We start from the raw sequence: 13,928 nt of genomic DNA on the forward strand, positions 1-13,928 counted from the left end.
TATTTTGGCCTTTGTGGCATTTTTGCATCAGCAAATTTATCCCGGAATCTTCTTTCTGGTAAGACTTCAATAAAAATGATCTAGATTTATATCATGACACATATCACCATTTGGAGAAGAAATATTAAGATATGAATTTTGGTCCATATCGCCCAGCCCTATTTCAAACCACAAAGTAACATCCAACATGTAAATTCTAAGCAAAAACTGAGAATGTATTGCACTCGTTTGTGTTTGCTAGTTTGAGCTCACTGCAGTCTCCCTCATGCATATTCAATAGCAATGCTTATTCAGCACAAAGCACAGAGACCAAATGTGGCTGTAGTACACCTCTGACGTACACATTAAAGCATTATAGTAATAAAGTAGAGACATATTCATTATGCATGAGTTCTGCAGTACTCCTTTTCAGGCTTTGATGATGCATTTGGCTTTTGTTCAGGGATATCTAGTGAATATTTATGATGAACAGCTTATTAATCAAACTTATTGCATACATTAGTTACCTATAACTTTTCTATGCATCTCTAAAAAAAAAAAAACTCTCAAATTATGCAGATGCATTGTAGCTTCTGAATTAACAATGTTGGTGTCTGTTTTAGGGGCTCCGATTTTCCGTGATCAGAAAAATAAACTTACTGAAATGGAAGAAAAAGGAAAAAAAAAGCTGGAATTGAAGTTTGACACTGTTTACACTCACATGTGTGGTTTTGGATAATATTATGGATCTACACAACATTTTTGATAGAAAACTGGTGGACCAAGAGACATAAAGATCAAAGCTTATACAAAAACTTGCTACAAAATCTTGCAATAGAATAAAGTGACTTTACAAGCTCTCCCACAGCACTTAGAAACTTTATGTAAAGAACAGCCCTGCCTCATTGTTAGTACAGTCTGGGGAGTAGAGACTCTGTTTTTCCTTGATCACAGACATCCTGTTCTGAAATGGAAGAAGAAATCTGAACTGTTTGATTTGATTTCTCTCTGTTTATTGAACATCAGCCCCCAATATGACACAGAAATACCTCACATGCATGTTTTGGGACATTATCACACAATTACATGCTTTTCTTCCCCAGAAAACGAGTGACGTAAAACAGGAGGTATGATGGAAAAATAACTTTATAATGGTTTTGCTACAGTGATATCCATTGCTTCATAACGACGACAAAATGGCAAAGTTGGAACTGTCGCCTCCTGGCGTTACTAATTTTTTTCAGGTCACGAAATTTGTTTCAACTATTTTGGTAAACAAGAGGTTTGCATTAAGATTTTTAATTTTTACTGATTTTTTTTTTAGAACAACCTAAAGCAGCACAAGTTGTCATTTTGACTCAAAAAGCTGCTAAATGATCCTGAATGCTTCACTCCTGTAGAAAACTAAAGTGGACTAAAAGGGGCTAATCATGTCATCAATCATGTGATTTCAAGATGGCGGTGCACAGGTCTTAAAACGGTAAAGTAGTTCCATTTTTAAAAGTTAATAAAGCGAATGTGGTGCAAAATAATGTGTTTTGTTAGACATAGATCTTATAAGAACATTTGAATGGTTTTAAGCCACATTTGTAAAAACAGTGGAGGATCCCTTTTAACCACGAGGTCACCACTCCCCACATATTTGTAGCCATAAATTCAACGGTTCTAATAATTGGCATGATAAGTTGTTTTGGTTTTCAGCCATGGTTTTCTCATTTTCAGTTTTTTGGTTTCGGTTAAGAATTTTTATTTTGGTGCATCTCGAGTCGTAACATTGGAGTGCCTCTTCCCACTGTATCAAATCTGTGTCTCACTGGCAGATCTCCTGCACTCAGGGGATTTTCTTGCGATGCTTTTGGTTTCAGTCCCAGTCGGGCTTTCACATTGACAAGACAAGTAGGTGACAGAAGAAAAGAGAAATGCTGTGATAACCAATCCTCCCCCTCCCCCCATCACATGGAAGCTTTACTTATGTGAGGGGGAGATTTTTGTTTTTGTCTGTGTGTTGCACTGCTTGTTATCCAAGATAGATGTGATCAACATAAAGGCACCACAGAAGAAGAAGTGGAGCATAAAGTAATGAGTGTCAAAGCATTCCATTTATCTGCCACAACCAGTAAGTCATAATATATTTAAATGTTTCCTTTTTGTATTTGACTCCTTCCATGTCTAACCACTAATTTTGTAAGGGATCATTTTTCTCAGCATCATTTGTTTATTAATTTTTTTTTAACTTGGAGACAACATAATGTTGTTGATTGGTAAAATTTGTATGTGTGCTAGAATTGTGAAAAACATCATGGTCTGAAGCCTGGACCAGGTGACACAAAAGCAATGAACCCAATAACCTTTTATCACTTTTAAAAAAAAAGTTTCTCTTAAACCCTGTGGGCCTAAATTAAAATAATATTCAAATGAATGAAACTCCCTGTACACACAATGTTTTTGGATTTTAAAAATGTTTATATATATTTATATATGTAATGCATTTAAGTTGTAGCAAATTCTAAGTTCTGACCAAAAGCATGTAATTTGTATTGGTGCACCAATTTTCTGGCCGATCACCGATGAATGTTCCAATCTTATTTTGTTGTAAAACCTTCAACAATACCTGTGAAACAATACAAACATGTTGTTTTAACTGCACATGAGGTAGTTATCTCAAATATAAATTCAAAGTTTAGAACATTGCTGTCCAAAATACTAGATTATATCAATTCCTCTAGTCTTTTTTTCACATTTTAAAAACAAAATAAATGTGTCCAACAGGTTACACTGCAGACGTGTTTGGAGCTCTTTGCCAAAAATAAAGTCTACAGCAATATTTTGGTTTTACAAATAAAGAAAATCACAAAAAATATTATTCTAAAAACAACTTGCAACAGCTGACAGGACAAAAGCTAAAAGTCAAACATTCTACAGAAATAATAAAGTGCAGCATGTGTAACATTTTCACAAGTCAAAGGGTAATGACAGAATGAACATGGCACAGGTTAGTTGTTCTCACACTTATTACAGTCGTTTAGAGAGGTGTTCCGATTTAGATATCGAATATCGGTCAGATATCAGCCAGAAAATGAATATCGGATTTTATCGGACTGCATCTAAAATCACCAATATAAGCGCTCCGATAAAATGTTACGCTCCAGAACTTCTATCCATAGGTGACTGTGGTTCACACTCCAACAAAGTAACCTACTGTTGCTGACTATTGTTTTCTGTTTGAGTGACATCACATGATCAAGCCTTTTCTAACATTCAACACTACAAAATAAGCAATAAAATATTTTGCTGATATCGTATCAGATCAATATCGGTATTGGCCGATACGTAATGCTGCGATATTGGTATCATAACGGAAGTGAAAAAGTTGTATCGGGACATCCCTAGTCACTTATACATTAGTGGAAGGATTTTGTTCATTTCCAAAGCCATGAACTCCATCATTTTCCTCGTAATATCTTTGCTCTTTTCACTGATAAGCGCTCTCAGTGGACCCTTGGCTCTGTTTACCGCTAGCTGTAGCTTTAGCATTAGCTTAATTTCTAGTGTCAAATGCTGCATACTCAGTGGTGTGGTGATTTTTTTAAATGGTGAATAAGGTAACGTTTTGTTTGCAGCTCCACCAATTACAAATTGCGATCATTTGCTCTCTCTTTTTTGTGTAAACCTGCCGAACTGTCGTCATGCTAAGCTAACCGTGCTGTTGTTTTTATCCTGTGTAGCAGAGGCATACACACTCGGGATCCAACGGTACAGTTTTCCCACGGTTTGGTATGCATCATGGTTTTTGGGCCACAATAACGGTATGGTTACGGCAATCGCAATAATGAGGGAAAAATCCCTCGGGGCGGTGCGGGTGAAGAAATAATCAATTAATCTTGGTTTGGGTTGGGTCGGGTCATTTTTTGAACTGAAAGTGTATTAATCAGCTTCATCTGCTCACAATGTTTAATATGAACAACATTTCATCAGAGCTACAGAAGATCTGTGGGAACAAGTTTGTGTGTTGTTGTGGACGAGTCTGATTCCAGGGATTGTAGAGTCTGAAACATTGCAGGTTCATGATCACTTGATAGCTTCTAAAAACCAGTCACAGCAGATGGCTGCCACCTCTGAACCTGATTCTGCTGGAGATTTCTTCCTTTTAAAAGGGAGTTTTCTATTATTTTTTTCCATTTAGGGCCATGATTTGAAGTTGGTGAATTTGTTTGTTTTATTAGTAAATAACTAGATCTGAAAGAAAAAAGTCGTGATTTTACAAAGAAAAAATTGTGATATGATTTTTTTTTCCCCTCATATAGCCCACTCTTATTTTGTGTACGTTTTGAGTCATTTTGCGTATCTTTCTTATCATTTTTTATATTAATGTCATTTTTGTGTATTTTCCTCAGAATTGTATATATTTTTCTTACATTTTTGTTGAAGTTTTGTGTGTTTGGAGACATTTTATGTATTTTTCTTATAATTTAGCATTTTTTTTTTTGTCATTTTTGTTGTCTGTTTTGGGTGCTTTTGTGCACTCTGTCTTTTTCAATCGATCATTGTGTGAACAATCCCTATAGTTGACAGTGTTACTAATTAAAGTTCCTTATTTTAATTTGATAGTGTTTTGCTTCTTTGTCTGTAATCATATTTTTTATATCATATTAGAATTTGCTTTGATATACACAGTATACAGTATATCCTGTTCAAAGAATGCACATGCGGAATCGGTCTGCACTCTATCCCAGAAGCAGGTGATCAGACACACTCGCATGTTTTCACTCCTACATTAAATTTAGAGACTGCAGTAAAACCAAATTCCATGTTCCTGGCTGTGAGTGGGAATCCAAATACCCACAGGAAACAAACTTAAAAATTCCACTCAGAAAGCCCTGAACGAGAATTAATTCCAACCATAGTCAGTCTTCTCGTTGGGATGGAATGTTCACTGCATCACTCTACATTCCTAATGCACAGTTTAGTAAAATGTTATTAGCTTCAGATGAAATGTGTTGCCGTGCTGACAGAATTCATAATGTACTGGCTGTGTTTTGTGTTGTTTACCCTCAGGCTGAACAGGCTTATCAGCAGCAGTTTGTGCGTCTGTATTTTTTTTTACCATCTTAACTGAATCCAGCTCTATTCATCAGCTCTGTGTGTGGGTACACACATAATCGCTGACAGGTCAGATTTTCAAACAAAATGAGCGTTATCCTGCCCTCGCACAGACTGCTAGAAGAGGCTTGTTTTGACCTACATTTGTGTGTGAGCATCATGAAGCAGCACCCTTTAAAGCCCTGTCACTTCATAAAGAACGTTACAAGACTGTAGATGAAATGTGGATGCTGCACCAAATTCTGACCAACAGTTTAGTTTTTACCCATAATGCAGAAAATACTCGCATGTAATTTTATTAAGTTTAAAGGACAAATAATGCAATATTTGGGCTGTTGCTGTTTATGAACGTTAAGCGCATTTTAGTTCATGGGCCAAATACGGACCAGTTTAATCTCAAGTGGGCCGCAGATTGTATGTGGGGAAAAAAAAGAACAATTTTAGGACCATTGTTCCCTAGTTTGCAATAGTTCAATTCACTTCAAAAATGATTGCAGTAATTTGGGAAAATCTGAGTTTTTTTTCACAATTTGCGATTAAAAATGACTGCATTCTTATGATATAAACAAAGGAAAATTGCATTAAATTGATATTGAGATATCTACTATTGGATTATTTGGTAATTTACACAATAATCAATGTTTTCTCTGTTCTTTTTTCTTTGAATTTGACACATATGGCTAACAGTTTAAAAGGGAATGAAGTCAGGGTATGAAATTAATATAATATTGTAGGGGCAATTTTGGCCCCTACAATATCACACAAAACAAAACCTTAGATCAGCAATGCAAACAGAAGTTTAATAGAAGTTTAATAGACTTACAGTTTCTAAAGAAATTACAATAAGTAAACTGGTTACTGACAAACACAAATTAAATCAACACTAGAATCTATAGATATCTAATTTCACTGACTGAAGTGGAATTTTGTTGACTTCATTGTTGGATTTTAAGTGTCAAATTTTCCCAATTTCTGTTGCAGGATATTCCAATTTCTTTTTTTTCTTTACGTGTCATGATATGAATTTCCATTCTATCAGCTTGCCTTCATTTGTCGTTAATTACTGACACACTAAACATCCAAATGTATAATAAGGATTAATTAAGTTAAATCCATTGTATTTTCTATGCTAGGCCCTAGACATGATTCTAATGACATTGTTGTTGTTGTTTTCAGATCAGAGCTTTTCTCAGACATCCTCGGGGATCCAGGCGTTTGGGTCATACATGACAAGGTATGCGCAACAACAACTTCTGTCATTCAATTTTCTGTTGATGATCCCGTGAAAGCTTTTAGAGCTGGACTTTATGTGACACAATAATATTTGGTGTTGAATGACTTCATTGGGTAATTAGACGTAATAGTGACTTATTGTTTATCACTTTTCGTTATTGTTTTGTGTGTGTGTGTGTGTGTTTTTTTTTGTATCGTAATTGTTGTTTCTCTGTGTTGTAAGACTTACAAAAACCACAAAAAAAAATGACTGGATGGATTTATTTCACATTTTGTGTGCCGGTGGACATGCAAGTCACCTCATATGTGATCAAAAAAACTCCAAAAGTGGATTTTTCATAATATGTCCCCTTCAACAGTGTTATTAGTTGAAGTTGACTAAAGAACAACAAGCAGGACACACCCTGTTTGTTTGTTTTTTGAACTTCAAGAGTGATGATACGCCAGAAAAACAGGCTGTGTTTGCCGCCAGCATACTGTTTAGCCTTAAAAAGGTAGCAAACAGGTTTTCTCACATATCACCCTACAATGGCACTGTTTACCCAACATCAGCTGTTTTTAAAGTCATTATTGCATTGAGGCTGCAGCGACTCACTGTGGGTTTTGTTCCGATGTAATGATGCAATTTTGATTGTTTGTGGTGAAATAAAGCAGATTTTTAATTATCTTTTTAAAGAATTTTCCATTTTTGTGATGATTGTGTTTTTATACAAATACATGCCTGTGAGCACAATGAGATGTTCAATTATTCCTCTAGAGTTGACCCGAGAAGTGTGTTTTATGGTGTGATATTAGGGAAATTGTACCCAATAATGATGTTACGATGAAAGTATCTAGAAGGAATGTGAAAACGGATGTCGCGAAGACCTGAAGCAAGTTCACGTTTGGCTTTGTTTGCAGCCGGCGCTCAGATGATGCCGCATTCAATTTTATTAATTGATGATATTTGTTCCAGCTGTCAGGCATTGTGTAGTCTGAACCCGTCAAACCTCATGCTTTTCATACATCTGTCAGATCTAACACTTGCATGTAGTGAGGTTCTAATACTGCGTGTTTTACAATTTATAATTTTTTCACAAAATGTTTCTCATACAGACAGTCTTGTCAAGCCAGAAAAGTCCCCATTGACTCATTGGCATAATAGATGAACAAAGGACATCAAACAGGACTAACTTCTTGCTTTTGTTGACTTGCTGATTTCCTCTTCTATGATCTGGTTTTTGTTCTTCATTGACAATAAACGGTTGTGAAGTTTCACTTTTCATGCTGTTTTGATTCTATTCCAACCAACAACAGAAAAATACTCACTTTTTGTCAGTAACAATGTGGTTGATAGACGGTGCCTGGTTAAAGCCGATATATCACGCATGAAAGCTAGAAGTAATTGGTCATGTGATACTCCTTTTTGCCTGCTGTCTTATCTTTCAGGATGTGATTGTGTTACCTCAGTACATCACTTGTGTCTTTTATAAAAACACATATAGAGACTCCCTTGTGGCCCTTCAAAGCTGCTACCCCTGATAAATTGAACATCATACGCTTGAAAAAACGATGTAAACGGTGGAATCCATTTGTTGGCATGTGGAGCGGCGGAGGCGGATGTATAGAAGTGTTCAGACAATTGTAATAAGACTTGGGGCCCTTTTCTCTTCTTAGTCAATAATTTGTCATCTTTGGAAGATTAATGTATATTTGACAGTTTTGTCTAACAGGATATTATTGGGTTGCACCGACCAACTTGGAGCACACCGTACTTTCTTTGTATACCTACCTTTACATATTATTTCTGTGTATTTCCACTGGTTTTACTTTATCTTTACCTACCTGTTTGTCTGATATAATTTTGTTGTTTTGCTGTTATTATTTTTGTACATATGTGTTTATATATATGTAGTTTGATTATTATTACTACTACTTTATTATTATTTGTTTGTATACTGTATATTCTTTTGTGTGTGTTTTTGTTTTTTTGGAGGGAGGGGTTTTGTGTTAAAAAAATAGCAAAAATTGGTTGTATGTACCTTAAGAAGAATATATATGAAACCCAATAAAAATACTTGAAATAAAACCCAAACTGGAACAAAGATTAGTGTGAAGGGAATCGCTGACCAAATCCCACAATGTGCAAAAATGTAGTGTTTACGGTGGAGCTAAAAAGAAACTTTCAAGCATCAATTGACCATTTTTCTGTTCTTTTTGGAGTAAATGTTGTAGGATTAATTGATCTTTTCGGTATATTCTATGAATTGTCTAATGAAAAATTACAGGGGTGGCAGCTTTAAACAATTATTTGAAGTGTAATATTAATACTACTGACATAAGGTCAATAATAATAGAGCCTCTGATTTCCATTACAAAATTTCTCAGTTTTTACTTGTGTGCTAATTTCCGTGTCAGTCTATCCCTTTGCATTGATTGTTATTCCATTGGCTTTCCCTAATTAGATTTCATTGCTTTCTATCAAACTTCCCTTTACTGTGCCAAACATTCTTAAAGGGAGAGTTTTAACTGCAAGCTAATCTAATAAAAGATCATATAATAGTGGAGGATCAGACACTTCCGGCCAAACATACTGTAGCTGCTTTCCATTGATTGTATTTTAAGGTATCTAATCATTTAAAAAAAAAATTGAATATACGGCTGCTCAATTAATCAAAATTTGATTACGATTTTAATTATTACATCCAACAATTACAGAAATAACATAATTGAGAAAAAAAAATGGCTGAAGAAACGCAGCAAAAACACTTGGTAAACAAGTCAAATTCTCTCCTATGGGAACACTTTGGGTTTGATGATGAAGACCTAGAGCAAAGACACTAAGATCACGAGCAACAAGTGTTTTGTTTTGTGCAAAAGTGAACATACTTGATTTTAGTGTTTGAAGGATTTTATTTATGTTTAAAGAATATGTTTTGGGGGTTTTTTTTGTACAAAAACATTATGACTTTTTGGTTGACAAATAATCGTGATTTCAATTATGACTAAAATAATCAGGATTATTATTTTTCTATAATTGAGCAGCACTGATTTAATGTGTGGTTTATTAGGAAAAAAAGCACACGTATTTCATATTGGTAAAACAATTAACATGTTTTATTTAGAACAGGAAGCCTTTAATATGTTTCATTAGTTGAAGGGTACCTGTAATGAATTTCAATTGCAAGTTCTATCAAAAGATCAAATACTGTATAATGCTAGAGGATTTGTTGGGTTATGTTCTTTAAAAGTCCTTTTTAGAGCAGCCGGCAGTTCATTGAACCTGACAGCTTGTCAGACATGCTCACTACCATGATGTGTGTCAGTCATGACACAATCTGTGACCAGACTACATGGTGATTGTAGTCGCTTACGTGGAACAACCATGAACCGCTAGCTTCAGTAGCTAATGGTGGCTAAAACAAGGTAGCTAAAATTTGTGAGCAAATGCAAACTTCAGCCATCGGAATGACTGACACCATCGGGTAGCAGCACCGGAAACACCATCTGGTCGGATTGTGTCACAACTGCTTCTATGAGGAAATGTCAGGTTTAATTACTCCTGGCTGCTCTAAAAGAACCTTTAAAGAAAAGAACCTAACAAAACCTCTACTAATAAACATATTTTGATAGAGCGTTCAATTGAAATTCACTACGAGTACCCTTTAGTAAGTGTTATTGTTGGCTTCTGCTGTGGGATGATCCTACCGAGACTGTGTGCTTCCTTTCAAGGGTTTTGTTTCATTGACGGAACAGAGGAAGATGAGGAAACGTTGTGAAATCCTGTTAATTAAAAGTGCCTGTTCTTCCATTGATGTTGAGGATTCAGCAAGTGTTGTTTTTTTTTTCCCTCTCAAGACAGAGAAAATCAACAAAGTTTGCTTGTTGCTTTCTTTTGCATCAAATAGAATTAATTTAATCACTGTGTTTCTCTTTAACGTCAGACATTATTCGGTCTGTTAGGTTATTAAACTGAACCTTTGCACAAATAAACACTCAATGGCAGCTATATTTCACCAACAAAGTAACATATTTCACACAAGCAATGCAGTAATAAAAACTAAAAGTGTAAGAAAAAATCGTTTTGGCGATGTATCATGATATTTCACCTTGTGATTATCGCATTGATCCAAAAAAAAATTCCAAATCATGTTTTTAATGAAGAAACCATTTAATTGCGTAAACATATGGCTTGAAACGCCCGGTCACTATATTGTCAGTGAACCTTGTTAAACTACCTCACTCCTATGGATGGGAATCGAAAACCGGTTCTTTCTGAGAACCGGCTCCCAGTAATCTAATTCCTAGGAATTGTTTGTTTGCTTGCCTGTCGATTCCGCTTATCGGTTCCTCTTACATCGCAAATATGTAACGATAAACTCGTCCAGGTCCTGTATATCGTGTTTATGCTAGCACCAAATGAAGCTCCTTCCACCATACAGTTGTTTGCTGTCCACCGCGGAGAATCCACCTCCTCCACCCACAGCATTGTGTCTCTGTTGCTAAGCTACTCACTTCTGAGTTCTGTACACTCATGCAAAAATTGCTTCTTGCACGACCTTTTTTTCCGAAAAACAACAAACTTTAGCTAGAACACACACCTCGTCGCTAGTTTACGTCCTCATAACAAGTAATCAGACACGGGAGACGGACTGGTACTGATCGTTGTCTTTAGTTTGCTCTTTCACACGTACACACACGCACACGCACACACACACACACACACACCCACACACACACACACACACACGGCTGATGACGTACGTCACATGTAACAACAGGGATGGCGTCTCTGAAGGTCCATTTATAGAAATGTAAACAAAGGCTAAACTAAAGCTTTACTGTTTAAATACATAGCAATAAGTGCAGCTGTACTGTACTGTGTTGGTTAATATGTGCTTTTTTACAGAATGATTTGTTTTATGTCTGAATTAGGATTTTGGACCAAGTTGTTCAAGTTCAAAAGGAACACTGTAAATATTCTCAAATGTTTGTAGCCAAAATGTGTCATATGTTGTAGTAATAATAATAATAATTCATCAGTTTTATATAGTGCTTTTGTATATATTATTATCCAGTGAAAACAATCTATACCTGGTGGATTAAAAGATAGCTGATATCCCTGCAGGAAATTAAAGAGACAAATATAATAAAGAGTTAAAAAAACAAATCCATTTGTATTATTTAATTCCCTCACCCAATGAGAATCGATAAGGAATCCAATCGATAAGCAGTATCGGAATCACTAAATTCTTATCAATTCCCATCCCTACTCACTCCTCAATACATTTTAGCTTGGAAGTTAATTAAACTTTTTTTCATAAAACATGCTGGGCACTTTCATAAATGTATGTGATTACTTTTTTTGTTTTTAATTCAAGAACTTAACAGAATCAGAATCTGTTGTCGAAGCAGAAGTTAAGCTTATTTGAAAAATGTAATTTGACAGTTTGATAAACATACCAATTGTTTTTGATATTTGTACTTCAATGACTGTTACTTGTTCTTGTAAGTTTAAAAAAAAAAATGAAATAAATTGTATTTCATACCATTTTGTACTTGTTCAGGTGAAATTTGTAATTATTGATAATATGTATATATATATATATATATATATATATATATATATATATATATATATACAGTATATATCTCAGGCTATATGCAAAATGTGAATCGAATAGTATCATCAGATTCATGGCAATGCACACCCCTGATATAAACCCACCATAAGTCATGCTAGTTAGGGATGTCCTGATACAACTTTTTCACTTCCGATACGATACCGATATTGCGGCCTTGAACATTGGTCGATACTAATCCGATGCGATATCAGCACGAATCATACATACTTTTACTTCTTATTTTGTAGTGTGGAATGTTAGAAAAGGCTTGATCAAGTGATGTTACTGAAACAAAGAATAATAGTCAGCAATTCAAGTTCACTTCAGTTATTTTTTACTGTATATGGTGGGAACAACTGAGGGTGGGGCCAAAAACAACAATCCTATCAGAGCGCTTACATCGAAGATTTTAGATACAGTATGATAAAATCCGATATTCGTTTTCTAGCTGATATTGAATCTTAACCCCCCTAATGCTAGTTACGATCTAGATGATTTTCCATCCCTTTAACTTTCTTCCTGGTAACTTTTGTCATTGTTTTCTTAATAAGTAAATACTAGTTTACAAGTGCACATTTGTTTTTAGCAATAACAGTATTCAGCTGTTGTCTATGGGTTATCTATCTGTATATTGTCGTCCAACAACGCTAGGTTATATTCTTTAACTCGTGACTTTATATTTGACTGGGGACATGTCCATGCTCTGTGGAAGGCAAGCAGGGAAAATGTAGCAGCTGTCTGCGTGGATACATGCCTGTGACCTGATTGTGTCTGACCCGCTTATCGAGTCTTGGCAAACTGCTTTTAGCCCACTCGGTCTTCCCCCACTCACACGGTTGTGCACACAAACAGCGGAGTACCCGACACCCCATCTCTGTTTACTGGGAGAGCATCATCTTTCAGTTCCTATGGGGAATGGACTAGAGATAACCTCAGCCTTTTAATGCCAGGTGAATATATGAGAGGACATGTTAGTTATGACTTGTATGCTCTAGTCTTTGTGCCCCGTCGCTGCCTTAGATTTGCTTAGCATTCCACTGCTTTATCTGTGGGGGGACAGATCATGAGCAGATAGCCTTGCAGGAAAAATAATCACAGTTTGGACTCTTTTATACTACTATTCATCTAGTTTCTTTTTTAAATCTTCAGTAGAAACTCTCCTAAACTCTCCAAAGTCTTCATAGATGCAATAGTAAGAGTTTGTGGAGCCATGGTAGCAGTGAAAGCTTTGTTAACTTTTGCTGACTAAATGGCCCAATCCCCATGCGGCTGCAAAGGGATGAAAGAACAGATGACGTTCTGGATTGTGTAGAAAACAAATCCGACTGCATTATGGTGACTGCTTGTGTAGCAGCTGTCACAGCCAACTCATCGGCACACAGACCTTTCTGTCAGGCCGAGTTGGACTCCAACTGTGCATTGAAAATACACCTCAGTGTCAGCTTTGGAATCATGGCCCGCTGCAGTAATCTACACTGAGAAAGAAAGCGTGTAGGAGGAAGAACTGTCACGAGTTAGAGAGAGATTTAGTCTGACCTTCTTTCATCAGTGGAAACTTCTGAATGTACTTTCTGTTTGTTCATTAAACAGTGGAAATATGACAAAGAGGGACATCAAAAACTTTTCACTTTGACTTGCAACATTTTTCCCCAACATTGATGAGATTATTAAATTTCTCCAGATCATGGCAAAAATGTTTAACAGGCAGTTGGTAGAGCATTAGGTAAACTTATGCTAATTATATAAACTAGTACAGTGCCCGTCGGAAGTATGTATTCATGTGGGAGCTTCAGTAGAGTTAATTATGGCCAAATGAGTTTGAAGATTGGATGTACAAAGAGGTGTACATACTCTGTACTCTAGTGTTATAAAGGGTTTATTTGCAGGTGCAAAATAAACATTGTGTGCGATTTCCCTGGTTTAATTCTATGGGACATGAACATGATAAATGTTTGTTGTTTTTTTTAACTCACTTTTAGATTTTTTTGTTTGGTGTATTTTTCTGTAATGTAT

At 35.8% G+C, this 13,928-nt stretch overlaps 1 protein-coding gene across 2 annotated transcripts in view; it reads left to right on the forward strand.

The window, feature by feature from the left end:
* erbin (erbb2 interacting protein) overlaps nt 1–13,928 on the forward strand; it is a 109,666-nt gene that overhangs the window by 17,193 nt on the left and 78,545 nt on the right. For both annotated transcript variants that reach the window (XM_028462237.1, XM_028462238.1), the window contains exon 2: nt 6,256–6,313. The gene's annotated coding sequence lies outside the window, so the exon portion shown is untranslated. The remainder of the gene's footprint in view (nt 1–6,255; nt 6,314–13,928) is intronic.

Source organism: Gouania willdenowi, chromosome 12, assembly GCF_900634775.1.
Source record: "Gouania willdenowi chromosome 12, fGouWil2.1, whole genome shotgun sequence".
Classification (NCBI taxonomy): Eukaryota; Metazoa; Chordata; class Actinopteri; order Blenniiformes; family Gobiesocidae; genus Gouania; species Gouania willdenowi.